Raw genomic sequence first — 7,817 nt, 5'->3', positions numbered from 1 at the left:
CACCCCGATGCCGTGGGTCCCCGTCATGTGGGTCACCCCGATGCCGTGGGTCACCCCGATGCCGTGGGTCCCCCCGTTCCCAGCACTTGGGGGGCCGGGGGGGCCCTGTGGGGCCGGCCCCCCCCCCAGCAGCCGCCTGGGCCCCACGGCGGGGGGGGGGGAGGGGCCCTGCCCCCAGCTGCCCTCATTAGCTCCAGGGGTTAATTAGGGGCAGATGGGGGCGGGGCCTGGGCTGCACTGGGCTGTACTGGGCTGAACTGGGCTGCACTGGGATTCTACCCCCTGGGGACCCCCGTGCGGGCAGTGCACCCCCCTTTTCTTAAAGGGCCAGAGGCACCGGAATGGGCCGGGCCCCCCTCAACACTTCGGGGGGACCCCCCGCCCCCGCCCCTCCCCCAGCCCCTCCGGGCGTGGGGGCGCCCCGGGTGGGGGCTGGGCGGGGGCTGGGGGCGGGGGGGGTCCGTGCCTCAGTTTCCCCCCCCCCCCCGGTCCCTCCCCCGTTACGTGGCGGCGGGGGCCGGGCCAGCGGCACCGGGAGGCGGCGGAGCCCCGCGGCGCCGGGACACGGGCAGCGGCACCCACGCGGGAGCACCCACCCGGGGCCAGCACCCACCCGGGGCCGGGGCGGGGGGGGGGCGGCGGGCGGAGGGCACCGAGCAGCCACCGGCACCCACTGGTGACGGGTCCCCGGGACCCACTGGTGACGGGCACCTACTGGTGAGGGGTCCCCGGCACCCACCAGTGACTGGGACCCACTGGTGACCAGCACCCACTGGTGACCGGCACCCACTGGTGAGGGGTCCCCAGCACCCACTGGTGAGGGGTCCCCGGCACCCACTGGTGACCAGCACCCACTGGTGAGGGGTCCCTGGCACCCACAGCCATGGCCGAGGCCGACGGCGAGGACGATGTCCAGTTCCTGCGGACGGTGAGTGGGGAGGACTGGGAGGACTGGGAGGAGGTACTGGGGGGAACTGGGAGATACTGGGGGGTCTGGGAGACACTGGGGAGGGGGGAATGGGGGAACTGGGAGATACTGGGGGGACTGGGAGACACTGGGGAGGGGGAATGGGGGAACTGGGAGATACTGGGGGAGAGCCGGGGGGGTCTGGGGATACTGGGGGGCTCAGACCTGGGGAACTGGGAGCACTGGGGGGACTGGGCTGGGGACACTGGGGGGACTGGGAGGAGATACTGGGTGATTGGGCTCAGGGAACTGTGGGGGGACTGGGAGATACTGGGGGGACTGGGCTAGGGGAACTGGTGTGGGGAGACTGGGGGGCACTGGGGAGGGGGGAATGGGGGAACTGGGAGATACTGGGGGAGAGCCGGGGGGGTCTGGGGATACTGGGGGGCTCAGACCTGGGGAACTGGGAGCACTGGGGGGGCTGGGAGCACTGGGGGGGGGGGGCACTGTGAGGCGGGGGGGGTAAGCGAGGACTGGGGGGGGCCGTTTTGGGGGGACCAGCCTGAACTGGGAACACTGGGAGGGACTGGGATGGGGCGGGGGCAGCTCCCAACGCCCCCCAGCATTGCGGGGGGGGTGGGGGAGGGGAGGGGGTGCGGGGGGGGGGGGGGTGCACCCCCACCCCACCCCCCCCGGCCGCGTGGGCTCCCAAAAAAGCAACGCGCAAAGCCGGGGGGGGGCGGGGGGAGCAGCTGCTGGGGGGGGGGCGAAACCAGATCCCCCCGGGGGGGATGGGCAGGGCGGCGGCACGGGGGTGGGGGAGGGGTGGGGGGGGTGGCCCAGATCCTTCCCTTGTCCCAGTTCCTCCCAGTTTGTCCTCAAACCCGGGCTGGGACCCCCCGGGGGGGGGGGGAGCTGCTGTAATAACTGCCCCTCCCCCCCCCTCCCTCCCCTCCCCCCCCCCGAGGAATCGGGGGGGGCGGGGGGGGTCAAGGACGCGGGGGTGTCCTTGGGGGGGGAGGGGAAGGGCCCCAGGTGTGACCCCCCCGGGGGGGGAGGGAAATGCTGAGCTCAGCAACATTTTGGCTGGGGGGGGGGGGGGGGGGGAGGGGATTTGCGACCCCTCCCCCCCCCCGGGGAAACTGAGGCACGGAGCGCACGCGCCCCCCCCTCCCCTCCCCCCCCCCCCCCCCCCCGGTCCGGCGGCATCCGCGGCCCGCGGGAGGAATCTGCGGGGGGGCCGGAGCGACGGGAGCAGCTGGGGGGGGCCCCCCTATGGAGTCCATAGGGTGAGGGGGGCACCCAGGGGCCCTGACCCGCCCTATAGAGCCCATAGGGCTGGGGGGGCACTTAGGGGCCCTGACCCCCCCCATAGAGCCCATAGGGTTGGAGGGGGCACTTAGGGGACCTGACCCCCCCCTATAGAGCCCATAGGGTGACAGGGGGCACCCAGGGGTCCTGACCCGCCCTATAGAGCCCATAGGGCTGGGGGGGGCACCCAGGGGTCCTGACCCCCCCACATAGAGCCCATAGGGTTGGAGGGGGCACTTAGGGGTCCTGACCCCCCCTATAGACCCCATAGGGTTGGGGAGGGCGCTTAGGGGTCCTGACCCCCCCTATAGACCCCATAGGGTTGGGGAGGGCGCTTAGGGGTCCTGACCCCCCCTATAGACCCCATAGGGTTGGGGAGGGCGCTTAGGGGTCCTGACCCCCCCTACAGGGCCCATAGGGTGACGGGGGCACCCAGGGGCCCTGACCCCCCCCTATAGAGCCCATAGGGTTGGAGGGGGCACTTAGGGGACCTGACCCCCCCCTATAGAGCCCATAGGGTGACAGGGGGCACCCAGGGGTCCTGACCCGCCCTATAGAGCCCATAGGGTTTTGGAGGCACCCAGGGGTCCTGACCCCCCCCCCATAGACCCCATAGGGTTGGAGGGGGCACTTAGGGGTCCTGATCCCCCTATAGACCCCATAGGGTTGGGAAGGGCGCTTAGGGGTCCTGACCCCCCCTATAGAGCCCATAGGGCTGGGGGGGGGCACCCAGAGGTCCTGACCCCCCCCCCCCCCCCATAGACCCCATAGGGTTGAGGGGGGCACTTAGGGGTCCTGACCCCACCCTATAGCCCCCATAGGGTGAGGAGGGTCACTTAGGGGCCCTGACGCCCCCCCATAGACCCCATAGGCTTAGAGGGGGCACTTAGGGGTCCTGTCCCACCCCATAGGGTGACAGGGGGCATGCAGGGGTCTTGACCCCCCCCTATAGAGTCCATAGGGCTGGGGGCACCCAGGGGTCCTGACCCCCCCCTATAGACCCCATAGGGTTGGGGGGGGCACCCAGGTGTCCTGACTCCCCCCCATAGACCCCATAGGGTTGGTGGGGGCACTTAGGGGTCCTGACCCCCCCCCATAGACACCATAGGGTTGGAGGGGGGCACTTAGGGGCCCTGACCCACCCCCTATAGACCCCATAGACTTGTGCGGGGCACCCAGGGGTCCTGACCCCCCCATAGCACCCATAGGGTTGGGGGGGGGCACCCAGAGGTCCTGACCCACCCCCTATAGAGCCCATAGGGTGAGGGAGGGCACCCAGGGGTCCTGACCCCCCCCATAGCACCCATAGGGTTGGGGGGGGCACCCAGGGGTCCTGACCCCCCCCTATAGAGCCCATAGGGTTGGGGGGGGCACCCAGGGGTCCTGACCACCCCCTATAGAGCCCATAGGGTTGGGGGGGGCAGCCAGGGGTCCTGACCCCCCCTATAGAGCCCATAGGGTGACAGGGGGCACCCAGGGGTCCTGACCCCCCCCTATGGAGTCCATAGAGCTGGGGGCACCCAAGGGTCCTGACCCACCCCATAGGGTGAGGGGGGCACCCAGGGGTCCTGACCCCCCCCTATAGACCCCATAGGGTTGGGGGGGGCACCCAGGGGTCCTGACCCCCCCTATAGACCCTATAGGATTGGGGGGGGCACCCAGGGGTCCTGACCCCCCCTATAGACCCCATAGGGTTGGGGGGGGCAGCCAGGGGCCCTGACCCCCCCCATAGCGCCCATAGAGTTGATGGGACACCCAGGGGTCCTGACCCCCCCTATAGAGCCCATAGGGTGACAGGGGGCACCCAGGGGTCCTGACCCCCCCCTATGGAGTCCATAGGGCTGGGGGGGGCACCCAGAGGTCCTGACCCCACCCTATAGACCCCATAGGGTTGGAGGGGGCACTTAGGGGTCCTGACCCCCCCTATAGAGCCCATAGGGCTGGGGGGGGCACCCAGGGGTCCTGACCCCCCCTATAGAGCCCATAGGGTCACAGGGGGCACCCAGGGGTCCTGCCCCCCCCCCCCCCCCCCCCCCCGGCTTTGCGGCCCCCCAGGGCCGAGGTCTCCCCTTGGTGCAGCCCATGCCCCTCCCCCCCCCGGGCCGTGGGTGCTGGGGGTGCCGGGGGGGGGCTCAGGGTGGGGTGGGGGGGCCGTGGGGGGGCTGTGGGTGCTCAGGGTGCTGTGGAGGGGTTCAGGGGGCCGTGGGGGTTTCGTGGGGTGCTGGGGGGGGCCGTGGGGTGCTGAAGGTGCTGTGGGAGTGCTGTGGGGGTTCCGGGGGGGTTCCGTGGGGGGCCGTGGGGGTTCCAGGGGGGTTCCGGGGGGATTCTGTGGGTGCCGTGGGGGTGCCCGGGGTGTTCCGTGGGGGTTCCGTGGGTGCCGTGGGGGTGCCCGAGATGTGCCGGGGGGGTTCCGTGGGTGCCATGGGGGTGCCGTGGGGGTGCCGTGGGTGCCGTGGGTGGCCGGGGGGGGTGCCGGGGGGGTTCCGTGGGTGCCGGGGGGGTGCCGTGGGTGGCCGTGGGGGTGCCGTGGGTGCCGTGGGGGTTCAGGGGGGGTTCCGTGGGTGCCGGGGGGGTTCCGTGGGTGCCCGAGATGTGCCGTGGGTGTGCCGTGGGTGGCCGGGGGGTTCCGTGGGGGTTCCGTGGGTGGCCGGGAGGGTGCCGTGGGTGGCCGTGGGTGGCCGTGGGGGTTCCGTAGGGGTTCCGTAGGGGTTCCGTGGGGGTTCCGTGGGTGCCGTGGGTGGCCGTGGGGGTTCCGTGGGTGGCGGGGGGGTTCCGTGGGTGTCGTGGGTGGCCGGGGGGGTTCCGGGGGGGGTCCGTGGGTGGCCGTGGGGGTGCCATGGGTGCCGGGGGGGTCCGTGGGTGGCCGTGGGGGTTCCGTGGGGGCCGTGGGTGGCCGTGGGGGTTCCGTGGGGGCCGTGGGTGGCCGTGGGGGTGCCGCGCGTGCCGTGGGTGCGGCGGGCGGCGGCGCTGAGGTGGTCCCGCAGGAGGACGAGGTGGTCCTGCAGTGCTCGGCCACGCTGCCGCAGGAGCAGCTCAAGCTCTGCCTGGCGGCCGAGGGCTTCGGCAACCGGCTCTGCTCGCTGGAGCCCACCTCCAACGCCCAGGTGGGGGTCGGGGGGGCTGGGGGGGTCCGGGGGGGGCTGGGGGGGTCGCTGGAGCCCACCTCCAACGCCCAGGTGGGGGGCTGGGGGGGTCCGGGGGGGGCTGGGGGGGTCGCTGGAGCCCACCTCCAACGCCCAGGTGGGGGGCTGGGGGGGTCCGGGGGGGCTGGGGGGGTCGCTGGAGCCCACCTCCAACGCCCAGGTGGGGGTCGGGGGGGCTGGGGGCTGGGGGGGGGCTGGGAGGGGGCTGGGGGGGGCCCTGGAGCCCACCTCCAACGCCCAGGTGGGGGGCTGGGGGGGTCCGGGGGGGCTGGGGGGGGGCTGGGGGGGTCGCTGGAGCCCACCTCCAACGCCCAGGTGGGGGGCTGGGGGGGCTGGGGGGGTCGCTGGAGCCCACCTCCAACGCCCAGGTGGGGGGCTGGGGGGGGGCTGGGGGCTGGGGGGGGCTGGGGGGGTCGCTGGAGCCCACCTCCAACGCCCAGGTGGGGGGCTGGGGGGGCTGGGGGGGGCTGGGGGGGTCGCTGGAGCCCACCTCCAACGCCCAGGTGGGGGGCTGGGGGGGTCCGGGGGGGCTGGGGGGGTCGCTGGAGCCCACCTCCAACGCCCAGGTGGGGGGCTGGGGGGGTCCGGGGGGGCTGGGGGGGTCCGGGGGGGCCCTGGAGCCCACCTCCAACGCCCAGGTGGGGGGCTGGGGGGGTCCGGGGGGGCTGGGGGGGGGCTGGGGGGGTCGCTGGAGCCCACCTCCAACGCCCAGGTGGGGGGCTGGGGGGGTCCGGGGGGGCCCTGGAGCCCACCTCCAACGCCCGGGGGGGGCTGGGGGGCTCAGGGGGCCGGGGGTGTGGGGACACCCCATGGCACCTGGGTTGGGGACACCCTATAGCACCTGGGTTGGGGGCGGGGGGGGGGCATGGGGACCCCGCTGTCACCTGGCCTGGGGACATGGGGACACCCCATAGCGCCCGGCATGGGCACTGCCGGCCCTGGGCGTGAGGACATGGGGGCCCTTGGCCCCCCCGCGCCCCGGCAGGGGACACCGGGCACCCCGAATCCCGTGGCAGGGGGACGTGGGGACCCCCCTGTCAGCCGGTATGGGGACACGGGGACACCCCGTACCCCCTGGCCTGGGGACAGGGGGACCCCAGTGTTGCTGGGCAGGGGGACAGGGGGGACCCCGATGTTACTGGGGAGGGGGACGGGGGGACCCCAGAACCCCCTGGCCTGGGGATAGGGGGACCCCAATGTTGCCGGAGAGGGGGACAAGGGGGACCCCAGTGTTACTGGGCAGGGGGACCCCGATGTTACTGGGCAGGGGGACAGGGGGGACCCCAGTCTTACTGGGCAGGGGGACAGGGGGGACCCCGATGTTACTGGGGAGGGGGACAGGGGGGACCCCAGTACCCCCTGGCCTGGGGACAAGGGGACAGGGGGACCCCAATGTTACTGGGGAGGGGGACAAGGGGGACCCCAGTGTTACTGGGGAGGGGAACAGGGGGGACCCCAGTCTTACTGGGCAGGGGGACAGGGGGGACCCCAGTACCCCCTGGCCTGGGGACAAGGGGACAGGGGGACCCCAATGTTACTGGGGAGGGGGACAAGGGGGACCCCAGTCTTACTGGGCAGGGGGACAGGGGGGACCCCGATGTTACTGGGGAGGGGGACGGGGGGACCCCAGTACCCCCTGGCCTGGGGACAAGGGGACAGGGGGACCCCAGTCTTACTGGGCAGGGGGACAGGGGGATCCCGATGTTACTGGGCAGGGGGACAGGGGGGACCCCAGTCTTACTGGGCAGGGGGACAGGGGGATCCCGATGTTACTGGGCAGGGGGACAGGGGGGACCCCAGTCTTACTGGGCAGGGGGACAGGGGGACCCCAATGTTACTGGGCAGGGGGACAGGGGGGACCCCAGTCTTACTGGGCAGGGGGACAGGGGGATCCCAATGTTACTGGGCAGGGGGACAGGGGGGACCCCGATGTTACTGGGGAGGGGGACAGGGGGGACCCCAGTCTTACTGGGCAGGGGGACAGGGGGACCCCGATGTCGCTTGGCATGGGGGGCATGTCCCCTGACCCCCCGTGCCCCCCCCCCCCCCAGAACGTGCCCCCCGACCTGGCCGTCTGCTGCTTCGTGCTGGAGCAGTCGCTCTCGGTGCGGGCGCTGCAGGAGATGCTGGCCAACGCCCCCGAGGGGGGGGCCGAGGTGGGTCCGGGGGGGCCGGGGGGGGCTGGGGGGTCCCGGGGGGTCCCGGGCGGCGAGGGGGTCCCGGGGGTCGCGGGGGTCCCAGCCCCCCTTGACCCCCCCCTCTTCTCTCTCCCCCCCCCCCGCGCCCACCCAGGGGGTCGATCTGGACAAGTGGGTAGGTGCCACTGTGGTGCGGTGACCCCCTCCTCATCCTCACCTTCCTCCTCGCCTTCCTCCTCCTCCTCCTCTGCACACGCCCCGCCCCCGCCTCCAGCACCCCAAAGTGTCCGGGGGGGGGGCTCTGCTGCACCCCCCCCC

The 7,817-nt window shown here is 73.3% G+C and overlaps 1 pseudogene; it reads left to right on the top strand.

Moving 5' to 3' along the window:
- Positions 1-669: 669 nt before the first annotated feature.
- Positions 670-7,817, top strand: part of LOC142403362 (ryanodine receptor 1-like) — a 33,578-nt pseudogene continuing 26,430 nt past the window's right edge.

Source organism: Mycteria americana, unplaced genomic scaffold (assembly GCF_035582795.1).
Source record: "Mycteria americana isolate JAX WOST 10 ecotype Jacksonville Zoo and Gardens unplaced genomic scaffold, USCA_MyAme_1.0 Scaffold_213, whole genome shotgun sequence".
Taxonomy (NCBI): domain Eukaryota; kingdom Metazoa; phylum Chordata; class Aves; order Ciconiiformes; family Ciconiidae; genus Mycteria; species Mycteria americana.
The sequence above is the reverse complement of the archived record's forward strand: the minus strand, read 5'-3'. Positions and strand labels throughout refer to the sequence as shown.